This window comes from Marmota marmota, unplaced genomic scaffold, assembly GCF_001458135.2.
Source record: "Marmota marmota marmota unplaced genomic scaffold, marMar, whole genome shotgun sequence".
Taxonomy (NCBI): domain Eukaryota; kingdom Metazoa; phylum Chordata; class Mammalia; order Rodentia; family Sciuridae; genus Marmota; species Marmota marmota.
The window spans coordinates 9,085,532-9,109,833 of NW_026000076.1; the positions used below are offsets into that span (position 1 = coordinate 9,085,532).

Sequence of the window (24,302 nt, forward strand, 5' to 3'; positions counted from 1 at the left end):
TTTTAATCACTTTCTCCAAAATAAATAGCCTAAGAAAATGTTATTGACTTGCATATTGTCCAAACATTTAATCTGTCCTCATATAATCATGCCATCAAACTGAATCTTCTCTAGCATCCCTCCCTTAGTTTCCCTCCCCAAGACTAGCATTTCACCAGTTGGATAAATACAGGCATTATAATAAGGCCAGGACTTCACTGGAGGAGAAGTGAATTTGACTTATTCTGCAGAGTGAAGAGCAGCCAGGGAAATGAAAAAGCAAAAAGTCTGCAGCATAAACCAACCTTTCCCTAGTGTTTTCTTTTCCTATGAACATCTGAGGTGGCACGAGATATGGATATAAAATTATAATCCACCTAATAGATTTGAGAAAAGTCATTCTCAATTTTACTTTGGTGACAAACAGAATTTAATAAATGAAGACGGCTGGTTCATACTTCTAAAGCACCCTCTGTCTCAGCACAGTGGAAACCACAGTGGAGTTAACAAGCCAGACACCAGACTAAACACCCCAGAACTCACTGCTCTCCCTCACTTCTGGTCTCTACCTTTCCGGTGTGTGTCTGCATCACCAATTCTCTCAGCCAGTGATGGCATGGCTCTTCCAAAATAAAAAGCAAGAAACCAGGACCCTCGGTTTCAGGGCCTGGACACAAAGACTCTTCTTTCCACCTACTCTTTACCCACAACTCATCCTTTTGTTTCTCCCTAGGTCCCTACACTTGCCCTCACACCAACCTCATTAACACCCCTACTGTCTCAAGCCTCCCAGAACATTTATGTGGACAACCCCAGGCCAGCAGTGAGGAACAAAAAGCAGCTGCTCCAGGCAGCAGCCAGAGGAGGAAAGTGCGGCCAGGGCTGCTGAGGACTAGGAAGCGGCCACAGGCAGTACCCGAGCAACCCTGCCCTGGGGCAACCCAGCAGGGAAAGCGCCTGCCTAGGACAGCGCCCCTGCAGGTCCTAGCTCTGGCTCTGCGATGCCCAAAGCCATCCAGCCCGTGTGACACACCTGGGCGGTGGCAGCGACAGAGTTTAGCAGAAACCCTTGGATGAGAAAGCTGTAGTAGGGGCAGGCGATCAAGAAAAACCACCCAAGTGCAGCTGCAGTGCCAAGCTGGAGATCCGGCTCAAAGGCTCTCCGGGGCTGCAGGACCAGTCCGGCGCTTCCCCCCAACGGGGTCCCTACCCTGGCCCGGCCCCGCGCACCTGGACCAGGAGGTCACCCTGCTCCCTCAGGGTACTCTCTCCGGGGACTCGGCTTCGGCGGGCTCCGGAGGCTGGAACCGCGGCGAGGCAGGACTTCACTCCTCCATCCTGGGACCAGGCAGCACGTTACAGACAGCCGTGCACTTCCTGTTTGAAAACACAGGGGAGAGAAAGAGCGAGAGATCCGAGGGTTAGCGGCATGGAGGGAAGGACGCAGAGCAGTGCGGAGGGAAGAGCAGGGGCCCCAGCTGCTGCTCGCCTCGCCATGGTCCGCCCTCTCCCGCGCCGGCCGGACCCGGCCACACCGGCTGGAGCTCCAGCACCACCTCAGCCGGCCTCCCCCTGCCGGCCGCCTAGCGCCCACTGCCCGGCACACAGCCCTTCCGTTCCCAGCCCATCTGGCCTCTCCGCTCCCCACTAGTACCTACATCCGTGGACTCCGCGCCTCCTCCCGGTGGGCACCCCTGTAGGCACCCCAGTAAATGGCCTTCCTTTTCCTCCTTTTCTCATCTCCCCACCCCCGCCCTCGCCCGCTGAAAAGAATCACCTCCGGGAAGGTGTAAAGACAAGACTCAGCCTTTCCAGCGTAGCGGAAAGGCTGGATTTATGCAAATTTTAAAAGTTAATAGCCACATCCCAGTACATCTACTACAGCCAAGCGGGAGAAAGCTTCAGGATGGGAAATTACTTGTCTTGTGCCCTGCTGACTCAAAAGAGAAAGCGTGCACGCTACCACAAACTGAGTTGTTCAGGAACTGAGAGGGTGGGGAGAGACCACCAATTACCCAGTACTATGGGTTCCTACTAGGGTCTCTACTCAGAACAGCCTCATCCTCAATCCACCAACATTTACATATACTGAATCTTCAGGGAACATAATCTCAGAGTGCATTCTTCCAAAAAAAAAAAAAAAACGATTCTGTATTTCTCTGCGTGTGAATCACAGAGATGTTCTAAAGTTCTAGAATTACCTTCAATTTGCTGAACTCCGATTTAGTGAATTTTCAGCGTAGTATTAAAAAATAGTAAATGCCCAGCATTGAAAAACGAAACAAACGTAAACAGATGATGGTTTAAGAATCTGCTGTGGGTAGAGAGAGGGTGCCTGCCCCATGAGTTGGAATTTGTAACCTGCCTGCCTTTGCACCCAGAATCTATCAAGTTACAGGCACTTACAGGACTGTCTGACAAACAACTCCTTTTATCATCAAATTGTTGGCTTAAAGAAAAGTCATCCTTGTTTCTAAGCTCAAAATGGAGAACAGAATATAAAGAATGACTCATTCTACGTAAAAAGCTAAACTTTGAAACAGAAATTGATGCATATTAAGCTCTTACTCAAGAGTTAGACAACATCTCATTTTAATCTCCTCTTGCTTAGAAGCATTTCTCAGGAGATTCACACAAATCCTATTCCCATGTTCCCAAATGAGGAAATGAGTTCATAAAAGTCAAGTAACTGTCCCAATGTCTCAGCTGGAAAGTGATCAAATGGAGAATCAAGTACAGGTCTTTGTGAAGGATAATATCTAGGCTATTTCCTCTAAACTCTAAATTCCTAAAAACAATAGTGAATTCTAGGGGAAAAGTCAAGCACAGAGACTATCTGAGATCCCCTCCACCTGAGAATGATCCTGCAATTTACAAGCTACCACTGTTGAAATAGCTGGGTTCTTCACCATTGATACCTTGATGACTGGATCAGAGGACACTGTGCTCTTTTGGTTATCTATTATTGGCTGTCAGCCTTTTCACAATTACTTGGTGGTAAAAGTTCAAAAGGTGCTGGGACAGCCACTCACATGCCAAGGTACAAAGTCTATCCAGTTCAGGACCTATTCAGCTAATATTTATTCCCTAAAAAAACTTTTTCCCCCTAACAGGCTGTTTTAAGAGGTAAATGCTATTTACAAAAACAAACACATGGCTTCAACTTCTAGTAAAACTGTTGGCAATTTCTCATTTTCCATTTGCTTTTGCCTTAGGACTTGGTTTACGGTGACTTGTGAGTAGCATGCTGCTATAGTGACCTCCTAAAGCAGGCAAAGAAATAGCCTGTATAAAAAGGTGGATAGGAGTCTTGACAATGGCAATGCCTCTAGACCCTTGCTCAGAGTAAGGAGAGATGAACTGCATCTCACCTGCCCTTCCCCATCACCCTAATAAAAGCAGCACAGACTTCAGTTATGGAGCACACAGTTGAACTGCAAGGGCAAGGGCCTTCAAGTACAGCAGAGCCTGAGCAAAGGGGCCAGAAAAACCAGTAACTTGCATTCCTATCCGTCAGGCACTAAGAAGGCCTTGTTATTCAAAACTTTCTGAGGGAACTTAGCATCCTTTAAGGTACTCCTCTGCCACCCATTTCCTTCTCTCAGTCTCTTGCTTACCATGGCCCTGACAGTTCTTCATGTCTTTTCACAAACTTAATGATTTTTCCCAAAGAGCTACCATTCCTTTCCCAGAAAGTACCCAGTGAGAGGGGCAGCTTGAAGGAGGGCATTTAGCTCAAAACGTGCTCATTTTAAAAGCTCTGCCAACAATCATTTTGTAAAACTCATAATTCTATTTTAGAGAATCTTTTGATATCCCTACCTTCATTTCTGCTACTCATTATAATTCTAAATGTCCAGAAGGAAAACCTCTGAAGAAAAATAAAACTCTTTTAAGAAAAGTTAAAAGGTAATGTGTTTAAATTAACCTGCAGATCCTGAGTTTCTTTCTGTCTTTGAGAACTTCAGGTCTCTGTGAAGGATTAGACTAATTAAAAATTTTAAAAATCTCCCTTAGTTCTGAAAACTTCAAAGTCATTATGTAAGAAACAGTCAATACTAAACCATTCCTATTTTTGTCCTCATACTGTGCTGAGTGATAATTTTCTGATACAAAGTTTATGCAATTTAGTAAGTAACAAAATACACATGAAGAACTGACAGGGCCATAGTAAGCAAGGGACTGAGAGAAGGAAATGGGGCCACAACAGGACCTTACAGGATGCTAAGACCCCTCCAGAGGTTTTGAATAACAAATAATTTCTATGCTTAGTGCTTGAAGGATAGAAATGCAAGTAAATGATTTTTCTGGCCCCTTTCTCAGGCCCTACTGTACTTGAAGGCCCTTGCCCTTGAAGTGGGTAAGCACAACCCATTTCCTTCTTAGGCTTTCCATAACTAAAATCCTCTTCCTTATCAAAAAATATTTATTAGCATTCATCCTGCATCTGGATCCCAAAGTTTATAGTTTGGAAAGCACCAACATAATCCATGATGTTTCCTAATCCCAACAACCAGAAGGCCTCAGCACCACATCATCCGTCCCCATGGTCTGGCAAACCTGCTCCTTCTTTGTTTCACGGAACAGCGTTTCTTCCTTACTGCTGCTGAGCAGAAAAAAATTAAAATCACAGTCTCATCAGGAAAGAAAGCAATATGCTCCCAGGAAGGCACAAATGATGCTATGAACAATAAAAGTGATTTTGGAAGAATTTGGGAGATTTCTTTGAAAGTCTCCACTCCTTAAGTATCACAATCCATGGTACTTAGATAGCAACAATGTGAAAGCCATTGTAGAGGCTCCATATTAAGTTATAAGATGATACAACTCATCTCCACAAGCAATGCTGCTTATCTTTCTTCATCTTAAAAGAGGAAGATCTTACTTTGCAGGTTAAAAATGTCACAAAATTTCTGTGTGAATATCACATGTACTCCTGGTTATTATAGATTTTTACAAACAAGAAAATGAAAAATAACCACCTGTCTGGTTACCTAAGAGATGGCCTCTCTGCACTAGCAGGCTTCACAGCATAATGTTCCTGTCTTGGCCATCACCTAATGCCCCACACACAACAGGATTTTTTGGAAAGGAGGTCTCTGGCACTCAAGCTCACCTCCTGGTCTCTGTAAAACCTCGGCCATGACTTTCAAGGAAGCTTTTCTCAGAGCCAACTGGCTGGCTTGACTGGCATTTCCCGAACAGGATCATTAGCCATCTTCAGGGAGCCAGAGCAAGTGCCTTTTCCCATGCAGCAACGGTTGCCAATCATCTTTTTAAAATATCTGCCTGTACCACGAGGGCCTGGGCTCCCTCTTGGGCACAGTTTCCTGGTTTTGAGTAAGTTGAAAGGAAAAGCACTGCTCAGAGCATCCCAGCACATCCTGGAAGAGGCAGCCACAAGAAGCATAGCACCAAGGTGGCTGAGGGCCGAGAGGGCATCTCCCTAAAAGTTCAGTGCCTCAGAGTCCTTAGCTTCCAAACACACACATCAGGAACCTACTGCCTTGCACCCACTCTGCCTCAGAGTTCTCCCTTCACAGGGAAAAGCCATTATCACCATGTAACAGCACAAGCAGGGGGGCTCACAGATGTGAAGTGATTTTCTCAAAGCAATGGGTAATAGAGTTAAAACCCACTCTGGTCTGTTCTTCCTCCTTTTAATTGGAGAAGAATGAGTGGGTGCAATTTTGGCTGAGGATTTATATTCTGTGCTACATGTCTTTTAAGTTTCCCCTCTCATTTTTCAGCTAATATGCAACTATGCACGGAAAGTAGACCATGCTGGCTGATGAACTGTGTGATTATGTGAGTATAACATGAAAAAGGGTAGGATACCACAAAAGTTGGGCTAAATACCTGTATACAGAGAAAGAGTGGCCATGTGTAGTGTGTGGGCTGAATAGGACCTTTCTCTTTGAAAGGCATGTTTTTTTTTCTGCCCATCTTCTGTGGTACCTATCTCTGCCTTCTTCTTTAAAGAATTGTTTTAATCCTATTTGGTCAATTTTATTTTTTAAAATAGTATATTTAAAAGTGTAGCAATTCAAAGAATTGGTCCTAACAAATTTAATAAATCTAATCTTCATTTCTAAGAAAAAAAATGCTCTTAAAATGACTTTAGGGCTGGGGGTGTCACTCAGTGGTAGAACATGTGTTCAGTATGAGAACTTGGGTTCAATCCCTAACACCAGAAAATTAACACACACACACACACACACGTAAGGACATACATCTGGTAGTAGTAAAATATGGGAGTTGATAGGGAATAAGTCACTTATATCACCATCTTGAGTACATCAATTCTCTATTATCCATATAACACAGTCACAAAGAAAAAATACAATTCATGACTAATTTAAGGTTGCAAAACTGGATTATTTGATTTTTTTTAGCCTCCTTCTTTACTCTGCAGAGGAACGGTCATGGCAGATAGCACGAAAGGAAAATAAAGTGCCTGGAAAATCCAAAAATTTTGTTATGAACTTTTGAAAGCTTATTCATCATTTTTTAAACTAATCCTAATTCATAAATGCTAATCACTTCACACGTACCATATTTCACTGCATAATCATCACAGACTTTACGCCAATTTTTTTTTTTTGCAAAAAAAGTGGAATACAACCATTTCGTGAAGCTTTTGTATTTTAATTGACTATTACTTAAAACTAATCTATTATTAAACTATCTTTGGTGAAAGATTAGGATGCATGAAATCCTCATGAATATACGATTATGTGGTGAATTACGGGTATTAATTCACTCACTGCTGACAACAACCCTATGAGGTTATCTTAATAGTATAGATCAAGAAACAGAGATGTTAAGTGATTTGCCCAAAGTTACACTGCTATTTAAAAAAAAATAAAAATAAATAAATAAAAAAGCCTAATTACCAAAAAAAAAAANAAAGTTACACTGCTATTAAAAAAAAAAAAAAAAAAAAAAAAAAGTTACACTGCTAGTAAATCCCAGTACTCAGGTGGCCTGGATGGCCAGAGTCTACTTTTAATCAACAGAACACCTGAATGGGATTTGCTTTATTTATTGTAGAAGTGAATATGGTATGGTGCCATGGATGTGGCTGAAAGAAAGAAGTGAGGTGAAAGGCTCTAATATTTTCTTTTTTTATGGCAAGAATATATAAATCGAATGTTCATTAATAAATCTAATGTTCACTGGTCACAGGGGCACTAGACAGAAAACTTACTACTGAACTAAAAAAAAAAAAGAAAAGGTATCTGCAGAATGGAAAATTCAGGAAGATGAGCTGCTTCCTCACCTTGACCAGAATCCTAGATTTCAAGGCTCCCAGATTGCCTGGCTACCACACAACTGAATTAGCAACGGAAGGGAGTGCAGCGAACCGTTCCTATGTACTTTGATCTTGGTGAAACAGTTGATACAGTGCCCTGTGGAGTCAGGATCACTAAATCAACCGAAACGTGGCTACAAGAATCACACAGCAGTTTCGAAGACTAGAAAGAAAAACACTGGATACATTGTTAGTGTGATGGAGAAAGAACCACAAGGAAGAGTAGTCAATCTGCATTCGAAAGTAACTTAGAAATTATTCAGACTGTTATAATCAAATCTGCACACAACATTAATTTGTGAGTTATGAAAAGGGCAAATGAGGACAAGCCAGTGGACTTAGTTGTTAACAGAGAAGTAAAGAAAAACAAGAAGTTCAGTTGCATTTCTGTGTTCCCTTTAATTTGCAGGAAAGGGCTGAGGTGGAAACCACTTCTAGACCTGAAATGCCAAGACTGAACTAAGAAAAGCAAATTGGATACGTTTAAAATTTTAGGACCTACAGTCTGAACTTCACAAGGTATGATCCCATTAATCCAAATGTTACAAATACGGTTCCATGGGAAATAATATTCCTTTCAAGTAAAGGACTTGGTTAGCAAAACCCAAAGGAAAAAAGGGGCTGGGGCTCAAAGGCTGATGACCAAGTCAGTTGACCAAGTCAGTGGTGTATGTATAATCTGGCCCCACTACAAATATGCCACACAGGCAGAAGGTCATGAGAATGCTCTGCAAGCTCATGGCAGGATCAAGAGCAGCAGGGAAGGGGGACAGTAGGGAGCTCAAACTTGGACCAGCATTATTTTTCTAAGCATAAATTGTAATTTCTAATTTCTTTAATGTTGAGAAATAGCCGCTCCCTTGGTAGAAGTGTTTATCTTTCCAGCAAAAAAATTATACTTTTAAAAGTTAGTAGTAGAACTCAAGAAATGGGAGCTAAGACAGGGTGGAAACATTTGACACAAGCGGTCTGTATTCAGGCTGGGTCCAAGGAAGTGTGCAAGTGAGCATCAAGCAACTCCTAAGAAAGTAAAGGAAGCAACTAATACCTCTGTGGTCAACATGTATGGAAAGGTTCTTTCCCAGTGATAGGCTCCAATTACATCTTATCCAGGCTTGTTTATGAGAGAAAAGCACATTTCTAGAAAATAAAAAGCCCTGAAAGGAAATAGGAACACTGCGCAATCAAAGCTTCCTAATGTGTCATCCTTATTACTCCCCACAGCAATTTGCATGGTTACATTTTAAAGTGAAGCTCTTTTTGTGCGAGAAATGTAGGCAAGGAAGATCCCTGGGTATCTGCAGAATTACTGGCCACAACCAGAGGAGCAACTCACATCTGAATGTCAACTGTGTGCCAGAAACCATTCTATGCATGTTATACAAATTATCCTCACAACTAACTCTAGTGGGTAAACACTACTGTTTCTTCCTTTTGTAGAAAATGAACTAACTTTCCCATGGTACCATGGCTAGCAAGTGGCAGAACTGGATTAAAATCCAGGCAGCAGAATCCAGACCTCATGCTTTATGAGAGACTGTCAAGGAAGACAGCCAACAATGAAATCTTACACATCCCATTTCCTTCTAAATAAACAAAAAAGAGTCATAAACAGGCATAGAGGCATAAGGATCAGCCATACTACATTTTAGATATGAAGGGGAAAATGGGTATAAAAAACTTTAGTCAAATGACAATGCTCTGAGACTACTGTTTATTCACGGGGAATAAAAAGCAAACCATAAAACCTAAGTAGATATTTCACCAAGGTTTGATAATTGGCTCCCTCTCATGATCTAAAAGCATCCATACAATGACAGACCCCAAATTAGACTCAGTCCAGACTCTTCTCCCCATATCCTAATGCCCTCAGGAACCCTTCCCTCCCCAGGCTTCACAGAGAGACATTTGTGGGCTTTTAAATACACTTTCCCAGGCCTATCCAAGATCTGCAGCACCACAGTAGTGACATAGGATGTGCTCCTGGAATCTGTACATTCAAGAACCCTCAGGTGAGGGAACCCCTGCTGCAGATGTCCTTTTCCATTGTCCACCCCTGACCAGAATCCCTGAAGTCAGAGATAGGAATGAATTATTTCCTTTCTCAAGAACTTCCAATGGAATAACCTTTGTTCAAAGGCAATGGAATGAAGTCCAAATTCCTGAGCAGGATGCTAGGTCCTTTGTACTCTGTCCCAAACTGCTCCTCTGGCCCCCCTTTCTCCTATAGCCCTCAGTCTGTCACATTTCCCAAATTCATTTCCTACTTTTGGGTCTGCATACTTTGCTGCTCCAATGTCCCCTCAACTGTCCCACAGTTCTCTGCCACCATCTTTCTCATCCTTCAAGGCTCTGATCAAGTTATCTCTGGTCTTTCCCGTCAAAATCTGCCTCTCCTTCCTCTGAGAAAATGTCCAAACAATTTAGTTCACATGAGAATGTAGCACATACCGCACAGTGGGCTGAATCACCCCACACTGCTTACGTGCTGGCCACGCCTTCAGACCAGGGGCATATCAGACTCATCTTTTGTACTGTGGTTGAGACAGACTCAGGCTCAAAGTTTAGTTCTTCCAGTTACTTACTAGCCCTCTAACCCTAGGCACACTGAGCCTCCATTTGTAATCCTTGAAACAGGACACTAATGACACCAATCTTCAAGATTAAGAATGAGAACAAGACGTGAGAAGTGGCCCATTGTGGACCACCTGAAATGCACCAACACAACTGCTAATGTTGTTGTTATTATTTATTATCAATTTCTGCTTCCCATCCTACTGGAGTGCACTGCAGACATAGTAGATGCTTAAGAAGTGTTTGCTTTTTCGAAAAAAAAAAACAACACGCATTTTAATTTCAATGTAATAAACAGTGACTTCTTAAAAGCCCTTTATCCTTACTCAATTTTGTTCTGTAATGAAGGACATTTCCTAATATTTCTATTGAAAAATGATCTCTTACGTTCCTTTCTTTCCCTCAAAAATCAATGTACAAAATTCTAAGGAACAAGCCCTGTCAGTGTCCCTCCTACTCCAGCCTGCCTTTCTGCTTTGAACTACAGTAACTCCCTGCAGCCAGTGTTGCTGCCCAGAGAATCGCCTGCTTCTCCCTTACAACAAATAGCACTTTGTCAGGAGATTGGAGGCAAGCCCAAAGTAGGAGGGGGAAAAAACAAGGAAAGGAAGTTTCAGCCAAAAAATTGAATTAACACCCACACTATGGCCCATGCTATAACACAGGTAAGAAAAGCGCAAGAAAGAGAGTTCAGACCAGCACCACCCATCCCACCCATCTACCTCCCTGCCCACCCATGGGAAATGCATTCCAAGACACACAAAGGACATGCTGGTCAGCTTGGTGCCTAATGCATGTGGCTTTTGTTGTTAATAAAATATTAATATACTATCAAATAGAATAGCTCCTTATACTCACCGAACCAATCACACTGCATTATTATCCCCTCCCCCAATCTCAGGACATGAAACCCAAGTCTTGAGAAATGCAAACAAGACTGAGAAGAGAAGCCAGGACCAGAATTCATGTTCTCTAAGCTCCAAATCCCAGGTCTCTCCCACAGCAATGTATCAACTGTAAATGGCAATTTAAAGAACGCTCTTGGAAGCTCACCAAATGCACTACTTGTAAAGGTAAAACAAGGCAGGTTTTGTCTTCTTTTTTTTTTTTTTATAATCTTTTTTGTTTAGAGAGACAGAGAGAGATGGGGAGAGAGAGAGAGATGGGGAGAGAGAGAGAGAGAGATGGGGAGAGAGAGAGAGAATTTCAATATTTATTTTTCAGTTTTTGGCATACACAACATCTTTGTTTGTATGTGGTGTTGAGGATCGAACCCGGGCCGCACACATAGCCAGGCGAGCCACATCCCCAGCCCCAGGTTTTGTCTTCTTGAAAACAATCCTGGTGCCAAGGATGAGGGTTGTCACAAGGCTTTCACAACAGCTTTCATAAGGATCAGTCCAGTATCTTAGTGCAGTGTTCCAGAAAGGTACCTATATCAGCCCTCTGTTCCAGGATGCACACTGTTGCCACAATTTTATTTGCTCATTGGTTTGGGGAGAAAGTATTAGGGAGGGAGTAAAATTTTCTTTTGTAAATCAAACTTTGATGCTGACTTTGAGACTCAAGTAATGTGGAAGCAAAAGAAATTTCTAAAGCAAATTTGTGATTACTGTTATGAGGGTTCAAGGACCAGTAATGCAGAGATCCTGAAGCCAAGGCTGCTTGGGTTCCAATCACAGCTCTGCCACTTAACTACACTTCAAGCTATGTGACCTTGAATCACTTGGTTGTTCTTCGTGCTTGGGAGGAGCAGCCAGACTGGACAGCCAGCCTTGGTTTCCTCTTCTGCTAGAGTCTGTAAACAAGTCAAGATGGCGCCTGGCATTTTGAAGAGGGAGTGGTTTGTGAAGTAACGCCAGCGAGCCATTAAGTGTGGAGATTCCTTATTGGTTGACTGCTGTATCTAGTTTATGTTAATTAGATAAGCTGTGTGGAATGTATAAATACCTCTGTTGTCCTACAATAAACGGCTCCCATTCCTGCTGTGGTCGTTCCCCCCCCCCCCATTTTGCTGCAGCCGGACTTTGGCACTCTTCTACAGAATGGGACTGTTGTGAGGAGAAAATTTGAGCTAATGCATATGTAAAGGGTTCAAGCCATGCCTGGCACAGAGGGAGCACTCCATAAGCATTTCCCATTATTACTTCCAGATTAGTCATTAGAATTGAGTTCTTTTTTAAGTATACTTTATAAGAAAGTTGAAGAAAATTTCTTATATAACTTGCTAATTCATACTGTACAAAACACAGTCCAAAGATTATTTTTAAGTTTCACTTCCTGATAGGATCTTCCAGGATTTCCATCCATGGACCACAGTCCCTGGAAGGCCAATTAATGGAATTTGAAGAATTTTCCTTCTTCTCAACAGTGCAAGGAAACCTGTACCATTTTACCCAATTCCACAAATGGGTTCCCTTTCCAGAAGATGCTGAAATTCCTAAAAAAAATGACTAGGTACTTGCGATGGTTGGGGAAAGGGGAAAAAAAATGTATGTATGTGTTTGTGCATATATATATATTTTTTTTTCAAAACTGTTATACTCTTATACTAGGATTCTAGACTTAGCTATACAGAAATCTGCTAAAATACTACCACTATCCTCTCTTTCAGAGAGGGCATATGTATAACAAATCACACTTCAACCACATTTAAGATTTTCCCAGAGCAGATAAAACTAATGACTGGGGCAAGGCTGTGTCCTGTGCACAGGGTCAGCCATCGGGTGCGAGGGGTTAAAACTCATGGGACATTGCTCCCCCAGCAGTGTACTCAACAAGAGAGATGCAGCCTCGCTGACATTATGTCACACAAGACATAATATGTGGGCTGGACCACGGTTCTGAGCACACTGGCCCTCCACAAACAGAACAAAATGATGTTCTGAACCATCATTTCCTTGGGGACCGCTGTAAACAGACTCTCAACCAATTCTGTCATTTAGTTCTGTTGGGGTGGAGGCTAATTTGTACTCTAACATAACAAACTCTCCACATGCAAACCTTTTCCAGCTTTCCTGGTTTACTTTTTGGCATTGCCTGCTCTATGGACCCCTTCTCTTATTCTCACTCCATATTCTCCTTTCTGCCCCAAATCCTATCCCTTCCATTTCATTCCAATGCCCCTCTGCAGAAGCCACACGAATTAACACAAATTCACTAAATATGGGAAAAGAATAGTACTCTTTGCCCTTCCTACATGGATTCTAAATTCTAGAGTCCCAGTTTTCCCTTTCTTGTGTAAAGATTCCTTATTCCTCTCTCTTCTGTCTCCATTTACCCCTAAATCAGTTTTAAGGTAGGAGCAAATTTTTCCCTTACCTCCTGAGGAGCTGATTTCCACTCAACTCCTGATGGCTCTTACCTGTCTCTCTAGCACTGGGCCCATCTCTCTGGTGCCCTTTGCCCTCACTCCCTACCTATTTCTACCTGAACCTATTACTCTTCAAATACATTCACTCCAGATGTAACATTCCAAATTTAAAAGGTCAGAAATTGTGATATTTGTAAATATGGGGTTTTGTTCTGCTTTTTGTGTATGGGAGGGAGTCACAAAAGAATCAAATCAAATTTTGTTCTGATTCTGTGGTATTACGGATTGACCCCAAGGCCTCACACACAAGTTCTAGGCAAATGCTGAGCTACATCCCAGCTCTCAAATCAAATTTTGATTTGATTTATTTAAATTGACATTTTTTTCCCCCCCAGTACTGGGGACTGAACCCAGAGGCACTTTACCACTGAGCTACACCTCCAGCCCTTTTTTATTCTGAGGCAGGGTCTAGCTAAATTGCTAAGGCTGACCTCAAACTTGTGATGCTCCTCCCTCAGTCTCTCAAGTCACCACGCCCAGTCTACGTTGACTTTTTAAAGTGTCGTATGATTTTATTCAAATCCTATACTTCCATTTATCTGGCCACTAAAGGGCTATCTATCTTTAAAAGCCTAATCTCACAGGCTGTATCCAGCCCACAAAGCTATTTTATTTAGTGGAAAGGAAGTTCTTATTTAAAATGTTGAATTAGCCAACCTTTTAAAATCAGATTTTACACAATAATCCAGATTCCTGGCTGACAATGAAAAATCAGAATATCTGGCCCATATTCCCACAGGGCAACAACCAGCTGCTCAACAGACCCTCTATAGACAGGACCTCCATCTTCTACTTCAGCCCAGCCCCCAGCCAACTCCCTCCTGATTACCCTGCCCTGAGCTTGACTACCAGCTGCCATAAATAATCTTATGTGAAGCCCACTTCAGGCAATGTTTGTATTTGCCTGAGACCTCAAGGATATAGCTAATATCCATTTCTCTCTCTAGTTAGAACAAAGATTACAGATGCAATAAAATTTCTTCATTTAGAATTTTCCAGGTACAATTTTATGGAAAATAATTTAGAACTAAGCAAAAAAGGAACTTTTTTATGACAGAAAATTATTTTAAAAGAATTAAGTTAAAGGGCCAGGTGCAATGGCACACACCTGTAATCCCAGTTATTCAGAAAGCTAAGGCAAAAGTACAGCCATGTTCAAGGCCATATTGAGCAACTTAGAGAGATCCTGTCATAGAATAAAAATAAAAAGGGGTGGGGATCTATTGCAGAAGTACAGTGCCCCTGTGCTCAATCCCCAGTACCAAGGAAAATTTCTCTATATATATACATACACACACACACACACAATGTGCACGTGTGTGTGTATGTGTGTATAGAACGAGGGTGTATGTACGCAAAGATGTGAACCTACAACTCCTCAGTTTACACTTTATTATTAGCTAAACGTTAATGTGAAAAATAGAACTGTTAAAAGTAGAAAATTCAACCAAATGAATTTATTGCACTGAAATTATTAGAGAATAATAAATACATAAATGAACACTCTGAAAAATGAATATTTATTCATTCATTCATTTTTTTACTTTGAGGATATAGGAAACGATTGTTCTATTACATATATTTATTACAGCATGCATTCAGCTTTGACTCCTTAGCAAATAGCTATATCTTTACATAATATATTTAGTTGCTATAGGGTCAATCTAACTAGGAGAATGTGTACTACTGTGGCATTTCTATCATCAGTACATGATAAAAAAAGGTTAGAAAACACCAAAACAATTAAGTGATTTAAAACTAGCTCTCAAGTCACCCAAGTGTTGTATTTTCTAAAGCCACTGTGGGATGAAAAGCACAGTGGCCTGGAGACCTGAACACCTGGGCACCACTACCGCCACACCCTTCAAACAAGAAGCAGGAACTAGATGAGCCTTGAAGTTCCTTTCCACCTCAAAATATGATCACTTTTTTATTTAGCAGAAATAGTATCAGAATTATAAAATAAATACAGAGACACAGTGAAGAAATGAGAAGGCAAAGTACAGTGCATATGAATGAGAACAGGCTTTGAAATAAAACATGCTTGGTTTCAACTTCTACCTCCACCATGTGTATGTGATATTTTTGCAAATTACATAACCTCCCCAGCCTCACCATCACATCTATACAGAGGGAATAAGTTCTCCTTTCACTTAGGATTGTTTTAAGGATTAAATGAGAATGAATGTATATTACAGGGCATAGGTTAAGACAATCAATAAATGAATTATTTGTTATTACTGAGAACTTTGGGTGTTCTATAAATTGTACAACTACTTCTCAATCATATAAGTTTTCTCAGTTATAGCTGAGAATAAACTGATTTTCAAAGCTCATTCAATAGGATGCTATTCCAAGCACCATGAGGGTCATTTTGCCATGAATCAATTTTCTAACATTTCTGAGAATTAGGTTGGGAACAATCAGTGAAAAGAACTTTGACTGATGGCAGTTCATACCCCATCTGATGCCTTCTGTTCCATCTTCAGAGTGAGAACTAGAGGTGGCTTTCTGGCCACCAGCAGAGAGAAGGGTGTCTCGCACATCCTCTCCTCCCTGCTCTGTAGAATTCACTGCAGTTCTTGATGTCTGTTGATGTTAACATTCAGCAATAGGATTTGTGCATTGCTGGGAGAATGAAGCCTCCTCTGACAATGTTCCTAACTATTGCCAGCAAACAGAGGGATGGGGTGGGGGGACCTCTTTATGAAAAGAAATGCTTTTAATGGAATCCAGCACCATATCTGTGAGCCTCTTCCAATAGCAGGTGTCAAGGGAGGAAATAAACATCTTGAAATCCTCAGAGCAGTGGAAATTCTCAAACTTCTGATTTCATAGGCCAGAAAAATTTTAGAAGAGAGACAGTCATAAAATTGCCAGGTTAAAACTTGACCAAGAAACAACACCAAAAATCAAACAATCACCATCCTTTCACAAAAGAAAAAAACAAAAACCCTCAAAGTAGGATGGACAATCCAATATTTTAAAAAAAGAAAGAAACAAAAAAGACCCAGACCCTTTAAATTGAATAAACTTAGCATTGAAATTTAAACTGAAAAGCTTGTTGCATCATATTTATTATTCTCATTATTCCACAGGCTGGTGAAACTATCCTCATGGGCTCACTGTGTGTGGGTTTGGTGTTATTTTTGGTGTTATTTCTTGGTCAAGTTTTAACCTGGCAATTTTATGACAGTCTCTCTTCTAAAATTTTACTGGCCTATGAAATCAAAAGTTAGAATTTCCAGTGCTCTGAAGATTTCCCTATGGTCACAAACTCAAGAACGGACTGAGAATTGCCATCCCATCAAGGCCGCACTATCTCACGGAGGCACCAAGGGCCATACTGTGGACCACCTGCTATCATAATCAGCATCCTCTAAGGAATCTGATGCCTCCTTCAAACTCCTTGTTTGTCTTAATAACCCTTCATGGGACTGTCAGCCACAAGTGTTTCAAACACCTTTTTAAAGGTGTTTTCAGTCACTGTGTAGCCTTTTGGCATAACAACATAAAGATGTTGGTTTTCAGCTTTAGATGGATATCAGAATCATTTGGAAAGAGGAAGGACTTTTTTCAAAACAAAACTCTGCCTCCAGGATTTCAGAATCTCCAGAGATTCATTCTGATTTCACAGGCATGGGGAAGGGTCTGGACATATGTATTTTAAAAATAATCCCCAGACTGAGTTTGACACCACCCATTGTTCACAAGAATTAGTACCAATATGGTACCAATTGCATTCACCCTGAATTCATGTCTTACAAAGCTTTAAAATAAACATTTTCATTTCTTTAGGTAACAAATACTAAGGGAGAGAGTACCGTGTATGGCATTAGAAAACCAGAGGAGAAAAAGACAGATAGGTCCCAACCTTCACCACACTGACAAGAGTATTAAGAACATGGAGACAAGGAGGCAGGCAATTAAAATGCCATAATTCAGGTTTACTGGAATTCAGTGAACAATCAAGAAGGCTTCCTGTGTCCCTAATCTGGCAGTTTCAGGGGCAATATCATCTTACTGACTACTTCCAGATATTGGAAATGCTAATGTTTTTATCAGAGAAATACACAGGCATGGATCTTGTCCTGTGGAGCTTACATTCCAGCAGGAACATCCAAATCTTCAAGGTATTACATTAGTCTTTCCTAAGCTGAAGTGCCCATGACTTTGAACACAGTACAATGGAAACTGAATTAGACTATGTTTTCTGTTTTTTTCCAAATCTTTTGGGTGAAGATTAGCATTTCATGTCCATTTTCTCCTCAACAAGTTGAGACAACATTGTGAAAGTATTTTCAGAGCCCTTCCCTGAGTTTTCTCAACAAAACACCATCCTACGGAATTTCCTAATATCCCCTTAATACTTGACCTTGTATTTGCCCACAAAGAAATGCACCTACAAATCTTCTGATGACTAATGCATCCTAGTGTAGTTTCCCTGGAGCAAATCCCTATTGGTTAGATATTTCATAATCCAGAAAAGCTTATTGTCATCTGTAAAAGGAGAAATTCCACTGTGTGCTCCTTCTTTTGGTTCAATTATGTAAATAAGACCTGAGGGACCTCATGTTTACACACCTCAAGCAGAGAATTCTTTAAATTTTTTTTTTTAAAAAGGCAGACAAAAAAAAAAAAATAAAAATAAAAAATAAAAAGGCAGACAGATTCTAATGCCCACTCTGAAATGATTAGTATGAACTTAAATTAATCACGTCACCTCCTTGTGCCTGGATATTTTCATTTATAAAATTCAAAGGTTGATCCCTTACAGCTATAATATTCTACCTTTCTATTAAAAAAATGATGCAATGGTATATATCCTTAGTTCCAAGGTGATTTCAATTTTTTTAAATATATATTTTTAGACATTGATGGATCTTTATTTTATTCATTTATTTATATGCAGGGCTGAAAATCGAACCCAGTGCCTCACACATGCTAGGCAAGCGCTCTTACCACTAAGCCAGTCCCCCAAGGTAATTTCAATTTTGACACAGTCTCTGAAACTGCAGGATAATATCTAAAGAGTTTTGGCTATTTTCCTCCTGAAGAAACCTCCTCATACTCATATATTCATAAAACATCCCTTCTTCTCATAGGAATATCCTTCACCTCCAGAGGATAGAGGCAGGGTTCCCACGGGGCCTAGCACAGAAGTGAGACCCAGCAGAATGAACCATCAAGACAGATTTATCCACCAACAAGGGATCGAGTAAAATGGACAGTTCTCTTATTTATTTGTTAATTATTTATTTTAGTTGTAGATGGACGCACTACTTTTTTTTTAATATGGTGCTGAGGATTGAACCCAGTGCTTCACACATGCTAGGCAAGCACTCTACCACTGAGTTATAACCCCAGCCCCCAACAATGGACATTTCTAAAAAAGGGGCTGTTATGTATTGGATCTAAGATTTGGAATTTTACGCTAGCACTCCTTCAACACTGTGGGATGGCCACCAAGGAGTTCATTTAAATATAGTTTGTTGGACAGATCTAGAGCATTTGGATTTGGAGAACCTGGCATTAAATTACATGGGATTTCTTACCTGACTGACTCGAAGGACCTCTGGGAATGATAATTCCTAATGTCTCCTTAGTGAAGATGAGTAAAACCAATGATGAGTTAAAGTCCAGCTCTGGAAAAAAGATTTGTTTCTAAGCTTCAATCCTCTCACCTTCCCTCAATGTAAAGCTGTCATTAAGTATTCTGAGCATATCAGCAAAAAGAAAACAAAGCTCAGCCTGAGTGGAAACCAAGTGCACACCTGGTTTTGCCAGTTTTCCTCTCTACCTCTCACAAATTTCAAAAGCAACTGTTTTGGCAAGTTTTTTTCCGATTTGCATAAAACATTAAAATCTCTCTTCCAGGGGATGGGGGTTGTGGCTCAGCAGTAGAGCAGAGCGCTCACCTAGCATGAGCAAGGTGCTGGGTTTGATCCCCAGCACCACATAAAAATAAAAAAATAAAAGTGTTGTTTCCAACTAAAAAAAAAAAAAAAAATTATAAGAATTGTTTAAAAAAAAAAAAAAAATCCCTCTTCCAGATGTCCAAACAGAATTACAAAGACCCCAGAGAAGGGAGTACAGACTTCAGAAACCTGCAGCAGACTCAAACAATTTCAAAATGGCATCTCGGGTGCAAGCATCACTAAATGCATCACTAAATGCTTGGTAGCTAAATGCATCATGGCTCCACCACAAAAACAGATTTCTCAGAAGCCTCCAAACTAAGGACTTTTGGAACTCACCTCCATCACTCAGCAACTCCCAAATCTCAAACAGGACCAGCAGTGCCCCAGCCTATCAGGTTTCACATACTATGAGTTGACTGCAAAGTTTTCAGCAAAGCCATTCTCCTACTTCTTTTTGAGGGGGTGGTTACCAAGGATTTAACACAAGGGGCGCTTAATCACTGAGTCACATCTCCGGCCCTTTTATAATTTTTTTCTTTTGACATAGGGTCTCACCAAGTTGCTTAGGGCCTTGCTAAGTTACTGAAGCTGGCTTTGAACTTGTGATCTTCCTGTCCAGGCTCTGCAGTTGCTAGGTTAACAGGCATGCACCACCACACCCGGCCTCCACTTCTTTTGGACAGAATTAGAAAGCAGAACCAAAATTCAAAAATCTCTAAGACTCGACTGAAATAAATTGGATAACACTGAAAAGGAACAACAACACTCAACTTCTCAAAACTTGTTGCCCAATGAATGCAGGATGCAACAGTTCATACAACATATATCTGGGTGTTTTAACTTATCAATAACTTATACCTGTATCTGTACTAGGTGCAACTTGTGGAGGGAGGCAGTTGTCAACTTAAACCATAGTAAGCAGACATTTATGTCTAGGTTTCTGGGAACAGTTAACCTACTGTGCTCTTTGCTGGTCAGTCATGTCTCAATTATTTTATTCAATTCGACTCTCCATGAGAGATGCTGACAAACTGAGCAGACCATGTCCTACAAAGGACTGTGACAAGAATTTGGACCATTTTACATAAGAAAAGCTAATTAAGGGGAAGGGGACTTGATACTGTCTTTGTGCACTCAAAGGGCTGTCTTGTGGAATTGGGAAGCTCAACAGGAATAGAATCAATGGAACAGAAGTTGCAAGAAGGCAGTCTTCAGCTCAAATAATAACAATAGCACAAAGAGTCCAAAGATGTAATGGCAAGTCTCCAGTAAGGAGAATTCATTTGTTCCTGAGGGCATTTAAACAGAGGCTACCTAGCAAGTGTAAAGAATGTGCTAAAGAAGGTAGATTAGGCAGGGCTGGGGATATAGCCCAGTTGGTAGAATGCTTGCCTTGCATGCTCAAGGCCCTGGGTTCAATCCCCAGTAACAAAAAAAAAAAAAAAAAAAGAAGTTAGATTAGGCTTCTAAAATGCCAATTCTGAGTCTATGACTCCACACTTATCCCAATTATTGTGTTGCTTTACCAGCTCATCAGCAGCAATCTGTCTCAAAACTGCCCCTTCCTTCCAACTAGGACTTGCATGGCAGAAGTATCCTACCTACACTGGCTTCCTAACCTCAGTTTTTCCTCACAAATCAAGACCTCCCTCAAGGTCTGTTCTGAGATATAACTTCACTTCGCAGAATGCCACTGTGGCATTCATCCCATTCACTGTCTAGGGTAGTTTTTCAACCTCTGCAGTATCAACATTTTGGATAAGATCATTTGGGGGGAGGGTGGGGGTGGAAGGGGAGTTTATCCTGTGCATTGTCCTCCACTCCCTAAAAGTCAGTGGAACCTGCCCCCTAGCTATGAAAACCCCAAATCCTCCAGATATTGCCAAATGTCTGGTAGGAAGCAAAATCACCTTGTAGAGAACCACTGATCTTGAGGCAAATGATTAACATCACTGATTTGTAGTTAAGTCTTCCACTAAATAGATTAGTCATATTTTCTGCTGCAGCCAGATAAACCTACTTTATTGCCTTTTTTTCTTTTCTTTTCTTTTTTTTTTTTTTTTGGTACTAGGGATGGAATGAGAGGCGCTTAACCACTGAGCCACATACCCAGCCCCTTTCTTATGTTTTATTTAGAGACAGGGTCTCCTGCAGCTGTTAAGGCCTTGCTAAATTGCTGGGGCTGGCTCTGAAATTGTGATCCTCCTGCATCAGCCTCCCAAGCCACTGAGATTACAGGCATGCGCCACTAGGCCCCACTACTTTATTGCTTTTAACCTATGACATACCTCAAAGCTTCTCTTAACATGTGCTCCTTCACCCTTGCTTTTGAGAGAACTGCATCCCTAAGGACTATTGAAGTAAATTCAAATTTAAGCCTTACTCCCATTTTCATCTGGCACCAAACCACCCCGAACTATAGAACAACTATAACTGTTTACTTGTGTTGTCATCCATGTGTACCTGTCTTATCTCTGTGACCACAAGAATCCTCTCCTTTCTTAAGTACCCAGAGCAGCCACTCTAGTTTCCTACTTATTGCTAATAATAAATATTAACTGGTCTTTTTGAGAATATCAGACATCAGGTCCAGATATAAAGAAGTGAAATCCCTTGCAAACTACAAACTCAAGAACATATGTGATGACAAATAAAAAAGTTTTGACAAAATTCTGGCCCTTTTATGTTCCAATCTGTCTACAGTCCTGAGAATAGAATCAAATCTAACTTCCAAAGTAGGGTTAACAAAACAATTTTTAACTGTTTGGACATGACAAACACTAGAATTTTCTAAAATGATTTCAAAAAAGTTTTTCACAATGTTAAAATTAAGAGGAAAAAAGGCCAAGTTTTGATCAAGTTTTTTAAATGCTAGAGAAAAATAGTAGGAAGAAAATAAGATGTGACTATGGCTCAATACTTTGTTGCATCATACAACACTCCACATGGTAATGGAAGAGACTGGGGGAGGGGGGACCAGGTTATTTGAGGACAGTTTCCTCTCCGACCTTCTAATCCGTTAAGTTTCAATCAACAAAGTATACACACACACACACCCTCAATAAAAACTAGACAAATCTAAGATAAAATGTTCAAGTGTATAATTAAACCATGACAATTCAAGATTTTTGTCATTTTTTTCTTCAGGTTTATGGACTAATTATTATTTTATAGAGAGCTTACTAAATACCACGCAGAATCAAATACTCCAAATCAACTTTGCCAGATCTTAGTTTAACCGCTTAATTTCTCTCACTTGTATTTTTGTGTGTGTGTGTGTGTGTGTGTGAGAGAGAGAGAGAGAGAGAGAGCGAGAGAGAGCGTATGTGTGTGTGTACTGGGGATTGAACCCAGGGGCACTCTACCACTGAGCCACATAACCAGCCTTTTTCAGACAGGGTCTAGCTAAACTGCTGAAGGCCTTGCTAAATTGCTGATGCTAGCCTTGCCTGGAACTTGGAATCCTCCTACTCCAGCCCTCTCAATTGGTGGGATTACAGGCATATGCCACCACGCCCAGATCACACTTGGATTTTAACAGGGTTTTAGTCAATACGTGTCAAGACAGAAAAGCAAAAACTCTAAACCGGACGTAGCTGACAGTAGGCGTTTAGTCAGTATTTATGGAATGTAAAATAAATGCTGTCTGAAGACCCCATTTACTGGTTATGGCTCAGGATTCTTCTCAAAGGTCTGTAGGATGCAGAGACACCATAATCTTTGGGAAGAAAGATCTGAATCACCATCATTCTCCGCATGTGGATTGTGCCCTTGTTTGTTTACTAAGTTAACAGCCCTCACTACTCCCACAAACGTCCAGACTCAGCGTCCAGCACAAAACATAACAGATGCTCAATAAATGATGCCTGAATGGAATTTTATTATTAAAGCTGCCAAGGAAAGTTTCCAAAAGTCAGCTCTTTACTTCTACATTCTTCAAAAGTATGTCCTCACAGCTTTCTTGCCCAATGAAAAAATATTTTTCAAGTCAAGGAGGAGGAAATCTGCGAAGGAACAGCACCCAAGAACCCAGTGGCTCTTGGGTCACTTGGCTAGGACTCCCCAATATTTATTCCCCAATACTCTGCCAACCTCCTACATACTCCTTCTCCGCTCTTCTCTTCTTCGTGCTTGTTTTTTCTTTCCCGTAACCCTACCTCCCCATTTTTGGCCACACACGCCCCAACTGCGTGATAACTAGTGGGACCTCACACCCCACCTCTCCCTCTCCAGCAAGAACCTACCTCTCCTCCCCTCGACCTGAAGCAGTTCTTCTTCACTGCAGATGGCTTTTTTTAATTAAAAAAAAATCTCATTTATCTGCTAGATATACCCCAAATAAAAGAGGGTGGCCTCCATCAACTCTCCACTAACCGGAGGCGATGGTCCTCTGGGCAAGCACCCCAATTTCCCTGCTTTCCAAGCCCCAGCATAAGATTCAAGCACAAGTCCCGCTCCCAAGAGCCCACGCTTCCAAACAAGCTAGAAGCGGATTATACCGGTACTCAACCCAGAGACGGCCCGCGGCGGGCTGGGTGCACCTGCGGCCCCAGCTCCCTCCCCCAGACGCGGGAGGCGGGGCCTGAGCCTTCACCTCCCCACCCCACCCCGTGGGGCTCCCAGCGCGGCCCACCCGGCGCGGGACGGAGGCGGAGAGGAGGCGTTTCTGGAGAAGTTAAAGGGCTCACCTTCTGGGCACCCGGCCAACAAGGCCAGACACTGAACACCCACCTCCGGGATGAATCTAAGGAGCTGTAACCCGCTCTCCCGCTCCTCCGATTGGGCGGAAGAAGGCGGAGAAGGGAGCGCGCGCGCGCCGGGAAGCAGTCGGCACTCGCCTCCCTCAGGGCCCACAGCCGGCAGCCGAGTCGCCTGCCACTCAGACTCCCGAAAGCGGAACAATCTCCCGGGCCTGGGCGGCCAGAGGCGGGAGCACGTCCCCGCTTGCCGCCCTCTCCCCCTGACACCCCTCGCCGGTCCCCCGAACGAGTTCCCGGCCGCAGCCTCCGCTCCGGCTGCGGGGCCGCGCACAGGGACGGCAGGAGCGCCTGCGCCGGGCTGGCGCGCTCGGGTTCCAGCGCGGCTCCACCTGCGCTTTGCCCTCCCTCGCAGCCTCGGGGCCCGAGAGTGCGTCCAACCT

General features: G+C 41.9%; 1 protein-coding gene across 6 annotated transcripts in view; it reads right to left on the reverse strand.

Annotated features, from left to right (window-relative positions):
- Positions 1 to 23,977, reverse strand: part of Lrrc8d (leucine rich repeat containing 8 VRAC subunit D) — a 112,232-nt gene extending 88,255 nt beyond the window's left edge. For 3 of the 6 annotated variants that reach the window (XM_048814484.1, XM_048814488.1, XM_048814487.1), the window contains exons 1-2: positions 23,407 to 23,730; positions 1,210 to 1,356 (exon numbers count right to left, since the gene is read on the reverse strand). The gene's annotated coding sequence lies outside the window, so the exon portion shown is untranslated. Of the gene's footprint in view, positions 1 to 1,209; positions 1,357 to 1,633; positions 1,762 to 23,406; positions 23,731 to 23,850 lie in introns of those variants that run through there. The other 3 variants (XM_048814486.1, XM_015500901.2, XM_015500902.2) reach the window with 3 other exon arrangements.
- Between the last annotated feature and the right edge of the window lie 325 nt (positions 23,978 to 24,302).